We start from the raw sequence: 10,163 nt of genomic DNA on the forward strand, positions 1-10,163 counted from the left end.
AAACAGCAACGTTTTATGTTGTACAAATTTATACAGCAGGGGTTAAACTGAATTTGCAAATGATCTCTGTACTGAACTGTATTGGTTCTGGTGCTGTATATATGTACTGAGCTTCGTTCTGGTGATATATATATATATATACTGAGCTTGGTTCTGGAGTTATATATATGTACTGAGCTTGGTTCTGGGGATGTATATATGTACTGAGCTTGGCTCTGGTGCTGAACATATATATACTGAGCTTGGTTCTGGAGTTATATATATGTACCTAGCTTGGTTCTGGCGTTGTATATATGTAATGTCCTTGGTTCTGGGGATGCATATATGTTCTGAGCTTGGTTCTAGTGCTGTATATATGTACTGAGTTTGGTTCTGGGGATGTATATATGTTCTGAGCTTGGTTGTAGTGCTGTATATATGTGCTGAACTTGGCTCTGGGTCTGTATATATTTACCTTCTCTTAAGGTAAAAGTATATGTTAAATCTACTTTTACCTTAAGAGAAGGTAAATATATACAGGAAAATCTAAACCCCAAAAAACATGGAGGAATCTCAGTTTTTTCCAATTCACCCATTATATGGCACTTTACAATAAAAACTATAACTCCTCCCGCAAAAAAATAATCCCTCACACACCACTCCATTGACGTAAAAATAAAAAAGTTATTAAGCTCCTGACTACTTCAATGTCTCAAATTATTCTGCTTTCTTTCTTCTATATGACTCATTCTGCTTTTACAGCTAAATTAAAACCGTGCCAGATCTGTGGCCGCCTAAACAGAAATCTGCAAATATATATGGTACAGCGTCTTTGGAGTTCGGGGGGGGGGGCAGTCCTGAAAAAGTGCCCGGGGCCCATGGTACCCTTAATCCGCCTCTGGTTGGTGCTACAGTATATAAGCAATAGAAAATAAAGTAAATAAGAAGAAATTAACTTTTGTGATGTATGTTTATCGTGTTGAGCAGTTGTCAACGGAAATGTAACTTTACTCCACTAGTGGGGAAACGAGCCTAATCCTTATTACATGGCTCACCGTTTGTCTGTTATAGAATATGGTACATAGCATAGCAGTTACAATCATAAACGGGCACAGAGCTTGGCAGTTATGATCACAATTGGACATAGTGCTTGATGGTTACAGTCCCTTAGGAATAGGACAATTCACGACACTTGCGGTACACACAGTCTACAAGGTTTTCCTCTGGCCAGTCTCTGGTTAGGCTATGTTCACACAGAGTTTTTTGCAGGCAGAAAATTCTGCCTCAAAATTCTGCAGCATATACGCTTTCTCTGCCTTCCATTAGGAGGTCAGAGACATAAACGCCTGAAGATAGGGCATGTCGCTTCTTTTTCCCGCGAGCGTTTTTTCTGACATTTTTTGGCGCGTTTTCTGACACAGTTTCCGCGTCAAAAAACATGTAAAAAAACTCTGTGTGAACTGGGCCTTACTTTCACTCTGGCACAGATCCACAGTCTCCACCTACCTTGGTACAGGAGCTCTTTCCATCTGGAAACGAGTCCATAACCACATGCAGCAGACATCAGGGTCCAAGTCCCTGACAAACAGCTGTCTCAGATCAAGGTAACTGGTGCGTATCGCCCAGCATGATTCACTGGGTCTGCTTTTTCAGCAATGTACGCTGGCACAATCCAACTCCTCTCCACAGATCTTCCTCCAGTCTCAAGTGTGCTGCCATTCCCATGCAGCATCTCCGCACACATGGCCAGAGCCTGAGAAACATCTTCCACATGCCCACCGTGTTTATAAAATTACCATGGTTTCAGAATTAAAGTTACAGTGCCAACATTAAAACATATTAACAGCAACGCAGTTTAACATGTGTACAACAATAAGGGGACAATTCAAGTGCACATTTGTGATTCACCTATTTGAAGGCTTGCATGCAGACAGATCACCTGAGCAAAACAGCAAGCAAAAGCAAAGTCAATAAACAGGCAATGGCCAGTGCTGGCAGCAGACATGCCAGCACAATCCAGGAAACAGGACAAGGGCAAACCAGAAAAAGCAACAAACTGTATCACAATTTACACAGGGCGGATACGCTGGGTAAAAGCACGCAGCGCATCCGCCCTGTGCGCCGCAGGGAATTCTGGGCTAAAAACCGCACCAAATAGTGATGACGTTTTTCGCCCGGAATGTCCGCTGCGAAAAACTTCAGCACTTAGTTGGCCTGCTAGCAGGCCGGCCTCCTGGGTTGACGTTTCAGCGGCGGTCACATGGGATGAAATGTTATCCCAGGAGGCCGGCCCGGAGGAAGAAACAGACTCCTGGTTAAGTGAAAGATTAATTAATTTTTTTTGAGTTGCGTTTTTTGTGGCAGATTCGCTGCGAACCCGCTGCAAAAAAATGCTATTTGTTGCAGGTTTTACCTCCCCATTGAATTCAAATACAATTGACATGCTGCTGAATAAAATTCTGCACCGCAGGTCAATTTCTGAGCGTTTTTTTTCCACTCAGTATTCACGCAGCATGTGGATGAGATTTGTTTTGTCTCATCCAATTTGCAGCTACTGTATTTGCTGTGGATTTACAGTATTTACGTAACGTGTGAACTGACCCTTATAATCTGGCTGCAAATAAACAAGGTATTTGGTAGCCTGTTAGGCAAGAGTTTGCAATGTAAAGCCCATATAGTAGGCTACGCAGCACAAGGTACTGTGTAGACCCAAGACAGGCTCCTTGGGTACAGGACTCTTAAAAGTTCAGCTGCGAATCAGGCCAGAGAGTTAGTGTCGGGTAAAGTGGAATCCTGGTCAAGTAGCATAGTGTTACGTGCAAGGGGGGGGGGACCGACTGGGCCGTACCGTGTAGCGGGATAGCAGCTGGCCAAACAGGTATATGCAATGCCTATAGTTCTGAAAGGGTACCTGAGGCAATGTAGACAGTAGTGGTGGTTTGAGGCTAAGATGTGGATCCGGCAGTAGACAGACACCCGGCGGGGTGCGACACAGTAGATGCAGCGAAGAGCACAACACGACTCCAACTCTTCAAGGCACAGGGGCACGGTAGCACGGGATACAGGGTACAGGCAGCAGAAACGGGAAACGCTAGGAACTGTAAAACACTTAGGAGACCATTTGCAAAGACAAACTAGGGTAACACAACAATGCTCAGGCAATGATTGAGAGGGCAGAGCCCCTTTTATAGTCCAGAGGCATTCTGGGCTAATTTGCAGCTATTCTGCATGTGGGCGTACTGGCCCTTTAAGGCCAAGCACGTGCAACCTGCACGTGCACCCTGCGGGAGCCAGTATCAGAACGCGGAAATGCCGCGGCCGTCAGGGGGTAAGTCAGGACGACGGTCCGTAGCTATAGACGTTACACATAGTGAGCTATGGGGCCATTAAGGATAGAGTTATTGGACTGTTGAAAGCCTAGTGTATAGCTACATTTAGTTGTACTTTCCTGAGACTTGTGGAGAAGTAGTTAATGACATAATAGCAATGTTTGCTATAGACTGTTTTCTCAAACTAATGCTTGACAATTCTTTAAATTCTTTAAAGGGAGTCTGTCACCAGATGTCCGTATTGAACTACCGACGGGCTATTATACTGTAGATTAGGCTAACGTGATTCTGACGTGTATTATGTCTTTGCACATAATGCCTCCTTTGAAGAGAAAAAGCTCTTATTACATTTAAGCAAATTAGCATTTTGGAGCAACGAGGGCGTCACCGTTGCTCCAAAATGCTCTCCCGTCATTCCCCAGTTTAACACCCCTCCCTCCCTGCTTCCTTTGATTGACAGGGGCCAGGAAGCGTACTAGGCAAGTTCACGCCTGGCCCTGTAGTGTAGTGAACGCATAGTATGTGTTCCTTTTACTATAAACATAGCTGCGTTTGCTGCGCCATTTCAAGGACTGGTATGACTAGATATAGCTTGCAGAAAGTTGCTAATATTGCTGAATCTTTTACAAATACGTATTTAACTCTATAATACTAATGGATATTACTAAGGTTATGACGCTTTAAGGAATGCACCTTGGTGTTCAGTGATTGGATACTTACTTTTATCCCCTCTGCATATTTAGATAGATAGATAGATAGATAGATAGATAGATAGATAGATAGATAGATAGATAGATAGATAGATAGATAGATAGATAGGTATTAGATAGATAGATAGATAGATAGATAGATAGATAGATAGATAGATAGATAGATAGATAGATAGATAGATAGATAGATAGATAGATAGATAGATAGATAGATCCCCAGGTATATATGTAGGCTTAGTCCTAGTTCTGGGTGTATGTGCAGCGTAGGTTCCCACCTTACAGAGGTCGCCTTGTCGTGGCAGGTGGGCAAACACTTTTTGATCAAAATGTGCACTAAGAACCTCCCTATTATAAGTAGATTTAGCTTTAGTGCATATTTATTTATATTTAGTGGTTTAGGTGGCATTAGTGTCGCAGTGTGCTGTCGCCATTCTTTTTCAGATAGATAGATAGATAGATAGATAGATAGATAGATAGATAGATAGATAGATAGATAGATAGATAGATAGATAGATAGATAGATAGATAGATAGATAGATAGATAGATAGATAGATAGATAGATAGATAGACAGGGGACAATAAAGTACCCACTTTTTTTCACCTAAAATACAAACGGAGTGCTGCCTATTTTTTGCATTATATAGAATTGGGATCTTGGTCTACTCCCTGGGGCTTGCACCCACACTATACCGGTGCTGCTGGATCTAGATAGATAGATAGATAGATAGATAGATAGATAGATAGATAGATAGATAGATAGATAGATAGATAGATACAGGGGCGTAACTAGGAAAGACTGGGCCCCATTGCAAGCTTTTGACTGGGGCCCCCCCCCTCCCCTGGGTGTCACACAACCCCCCCCCCCTTGTAGATAGTGCCTTTTTTACAAACCCCCCCTTTTGATAACGCCATACAGCCCCCCTGTAGATAACGCCATACAGCCCCCTTTGTGGATATCTACAGAGGTGGCTGTATGGCGCTATCTACAGAGGGGGCTGTATGGCGTTATCTACAGAGGGGGCTGTATGGCGTTATCTACATAGGGGACAGTATGGCGTTATCTAGAGGGGGTACTGTATGGCGTTATCTAGAGGGGGTACTGTATGGCGTTATCTAGAGGGGGTACTGTATGGCGTTATCTACGGGGGGCTGTATGGCGTTCCCTACAGAGGGGGCTGTCTGGCGTTATCTACGGGGGGGGGGGGTCTGTAGGGAACGCCATACAGCCCCCCCTGTAGGGAACGCCATACAGCCCCCCCTGTAGGGAATGCCATACAGCCCCCCCTGTAGGGAATGCCATAGAGCCCCCCCCCTGTAGGGAACGCCATACAGCGTCCCCCCTGTAGGGAACGCCATACAGCGTCGCCCCCCCCTGTAGGGAACGCCATACAGCGTCGCCCCCCCCTGTAGGGAACGCCATACAGCGTCGCCCCCCCTGTAGGGAACGCCATACAGCGTCGCCCCCCCCTGTAGGGAACGCCATACAGCGTCGCCCCCCCTGTAGGGAACGCCATACAGCGTCGTCCCCGTAGGGAACGCCATAGAGCGTCCCCCCCTGTAGAGAAGGCCATACAGCGTTGCGTCCCCCCCCTGTAGGGAACGCCATACAGCGTCCCCCCCTTGTAGGGAACGCCATACAGCGTCCCCCCTCCAAAAAAAATGCGACCTACAGTGTGTCCTAATAAAAGACATGTATCCCCTATCCACAGGATAGGGGATACATGTGTGATAGCTTGCAGCGATAGGGAGAACGGGGGACTGAAAGTCCCCCAAGTTCTCCATGACTAACCTCTGACTTCCGGCGTCTGTGTCGGCAGCTCACTAAAAATGAAAGGAGCGCTGGTCACGCATGTGCACAAGCGGGACCGGCGCTCCATTCATTTCTCCGGAGCTGCCGACACAGACCCCGGAAGTCCGAGGTTTGTGATGGAGAACTTCAGGGGACTTTCAGTCCCCCGTTCTCCCTATCGCTGCAGGCGATCACACATGTATCCCCTATCCTGTGAATAGGGGATACATGTCTTTTGTTTGATGGCAGAGCGGGGAGATACCTCCCTGCTCTGCCGTACTGTTCAGTAGCGTCCCGCTGTAGCAGCCATAGCGGCTGCTAGCGGAGCCTGCGGCCATGGTGGGGCAGCTGCTATGGGGCCCGCGGCATGAGGGGGCCCGTGTCGCCCGCCGGCCCCGTAGCAGCTGCTACTGCTGCTACGGCGGTAGTTACGCCACTGGATAGATAGATAGATAGATAGATAGATAGATAGATAGATAGATAGATAGATAGATAGATAGATAGATAGATAGATAGATAGATAGATAGATAGATAGATAGATAGATAGATAGATAGATAGGTACTGAGTATGAGGTACCATGAGGACAAATGAATGACATTGCTTAGGGAGAGCAAGTGAACAGCAGACTTGAATAGCTTTAGCCAGTGGGTCAATTGATTCCTTTACCATAAGTTTGTTGATCTTTATGTGTCAGGAGAATAGTAGAACTGAAAGGATCAGGAGTCAGTTTTCAGGTTTTCTTTTTAGTCTGTTTCCATGGACACCGTTCACATGATTCTATGTGTAAACCGAAATCTGGCACCTCAGCTAATGCTGTTCTTGAATCTGCAAAACTCGCAGCTTGTGGTAATATGCAGAAATAATTTGGCACAAACAAGTACAACAATAAAGAAAAATAAATGAACTCATAAAAAAATCTGAGTTTAAAGGGTATGAGAAATATTTATGGCTGATTAGTTTTTAAGAAACTCCATATATATCTTTGTTGCTGGCTACGTCTTAGAGATTGTGTACCTGCTTGTATAGTAATTCAGTTTTCAATAGAGCACTTTTCATAATCTCTTCTAATGGAAGTTGTTTGAACTGTCACTACAATGGGAAATAATGAAGATAATTGCTATGCAATGAACAAATTGTATTATTTCACGCATTCTTCTATCCCAGCTTATTATCCTCAGTTGTGTAATAAAGTTGAAATACTTCGACTTACTGAAATAAACAAGCACTCGGAAGTACTTATGTGTAATGTATATTCCGTCAGTTCAAATGGGTACATTCGTAAATGCAAGCCAATGCATCATAATTTTATGTCTATGTATAAGTAATAAAATGAGATACAGTGTGAAGGGGGAAATAAAGAAGTAATATATTATTCAATTACAGAATGTTGGCTGCTGGAACCTTAACAATAAAAAAAAAATTCCGTTACACTTCTACTTTTAACTACAATTTCGTTTAAATCTGCATAAAAAGTTGAGTAGCTTTACAAAAAAAACTTTCCTTCGCTTTGTACTTGCTTTCTCTATTTGTATACGAAGAGAATACTTCTAAAAACTTTGAGAGTTTGGATATATATATACATGACTTAAGGTATGTTTGATGCTTTCGCTATCTACGACCTTACACCCCCCAAACCCCAATAAGAGACCACACATGAATTTTGGTGTAAAGGCCACAGCAGCCATTTATTAAACACACCTTTTTTCTGATAAAAGAGCATAACCATAAACACATCATAACTCCATGATAACATCCTGCTCTATTTCCCAACTCCAGATAAAGGATCCTTGAAGGCACTTCAATCGTTAAATATCAAACTCCATCGTTTCCTTATTAGGTCTGGACCTCTTACCCTACAGCCGTTCTGCACCTGACCCGAGGGCACCAACCATGTCCAGGACCTCTCTCTCCCTTCCTGGGGACCCTGCCCATCAGGAATATATATGAGCTGGGTAACCACTCCCCAGCCCCTCCAATACTATCCCGGGTTAAACGCCCCGAGTTCTCTTCCAACAATCTCCATTGTTGCTTCTCCTTCTTACCATTACGTGCCTCCAAAGACCCCTCCTCCTGCCGCCATCGCTACTGTGACAAAAAATCCAACCGTCAAATTCCCATAGACAGGAGAAAAGTACTGGGAGGGCGGGCGGGACAAAACTTTCTCCTGTTGTCCAGCGGGAAAGAGGGCTGCCTCTTCCCCGCATGGACTTATATACTTTATTCTCCACCCACCACATATAGATACATTTTGCCCCATGCCCCTTTCACATAACCCTCCAATCCCTATAAATATAGCCTAAAACATAATAACCTAGAACATAATAGCCTAGAACTCCCAAACACCTAGTCATGCGCTTCCTTCATTACGGCTGCGCCTACATTACGCTGGGCTTACTTGACTTAAGGTATGTTTGATGCTTTCGCTATCTACGACCTTACACCCCCCAAACCCCAATAAGAGACCACACATGAATTTTGGTGTAAAGGCCACAGCAGCCATTTATTAAACACACCTTTTTTCTGATAAAAGAGCATAACCATAAACACATCATAACTCCATGATAACATCCTGCTCTATTTCCCAACTCCAGATAAAGGATCCTTGAAGGCACTTCAATCGTTAAATACCAAACTCCATCGTTTCCTTATTAGGTCTGGACCTCTTACGCTACAGCAGTTCTGCACCTGACCCGAGGGCACCAACCATGTCCAAGACCTCTCTCTCCCTTCCTGGGGACCCTGCCCATCAGGAATATATATGAGCTGGGTAACCACTCCCCAGCCCCTCCAATACTATCCCGGGTTAAACGCCCCGAGTTCTCTTCCAACAATCTCCATTGTTGCTTCTCCTTCTTACCATTACGTGCCTCCAAAGACCCCTCCTCCTACCGCCACGACAATCATGTGTGACCCCTTACACATGATTGTCCCTCCACAACTGCAGGGCTTTTTCCATGCCCTCCTTGATGTCCAGGGTCCACATATCAAGACCCACCTCGTTTAAGTGAACACCATCCGCCCTGAGGAAACCTACCTCTCTGCCCTCCAACTCCTTATGCCGCACCACAACACCGCCATTGCTTGCCACAAACCTGCCAACTACCTTGTTGACCTTTGCTCGCGCTTTATTCAGGCTATGGACGGAACGTGCCTGCCGCCACACCTTGCGAGCCACAATATCCGACCATACAATCACCACTCCTGGGAAAGACGACCACAACCGCAAAAGGTCGATCTTCACATCCCTCACTAAATCCCTGGACGACCGAATGCCCAAATCATTGCCGCCAAGGTGCACCACCAAAATATCCGGCGCCCTATCCAAACCTGCATAAAATTGTACCTCCGGTAACAGCCTACACCACAGCATGCCCCGCAGACCCAACCATCTGACCTGCACCTCTGCGTGATCCAGGCCCAACTGCCGTCCGGCCGGACGAACATCTGCACGCACACCTCCCCAGTGCACGTAGGAGTGCCCCATGATCCAAATCAAGCAGGGACCTGCACCTAAAACAACACAAAACAGCAACGTAACTACTCCATATCCACCTCCAGCACATCTCATCACCACCGCCTCAAAGCAAGTGAGGCCGCACATACAACCTATATCGGTCTGACTCCCACCTACCGATCTTCTTAACCATCGCCGGGGATAAACCCCACCGAGCTGCTTCCGTAGCTGCGCCAATTCTAAAGGAATGAGAGCTAAAACCTGCTCCACCTCTGCCAGACAACAGGATGCATTTTTTGAACACCTGTGAAAACTGGAATTTTGACAGAGACAACCCATCTGCATGAACCAGTAAAGACTCCGGCCCCTCAGGCCTCACTGCGACAAACTCCCGAAAACAGTGAACTGGGCACACCCGCGACCCTTGTAACTCATACAAACGCACCACAAAACCTCTCCCCTCCTGATCTGTCTTAGATCTACGAAGCAAACAAGAAAGGCAGGAGCCATCCAAATCCACATCCGCGAACAATAAACCCCCTGCCACACTCTTACTGGCCGACACCAACTCCGATATCCGGAACGCCCCAAAGAAAGCCAAAGAAAAGGCCAGTGTAAATAGCCGCGCTTCAAATGCTGAAACACAAACATCCCTCAACAAATTACAAATCGCTACCAACAGCTCAAATGACACCGGCTTCCTGCGGTCCCTAACTGCGGAACCCCTCCTGAAACCCTTCATTGCCTGCCTGACCAAAAAGGACTTAGTCACGTCCTCCTCACCTTTCTTCTTAAACCAAAAAGCCAAGGCCGACAAACTCCGAACAACCGTTGCCGCAGACGACCCCTCACTGTACGCCTTTCCTATAAAATACAACAAACACGCCGGCCGATCTGCA

Source organism: Rhinoderma darwinii, chromosome 3 (assembly GCF_050947455.1).
Source record: "Rhinoderma darwinii isolate aRhiDar2 chromosome 3, aRhiDar2.hap1, whole genome shotgun sequence".
NCBI classification, from domain to species: Eukaryota; Metazoa; Chordata; class Amphibia; order Anura; family Rhinodermatidae; genus Rhinoderma; species Rhinoderma darwinii.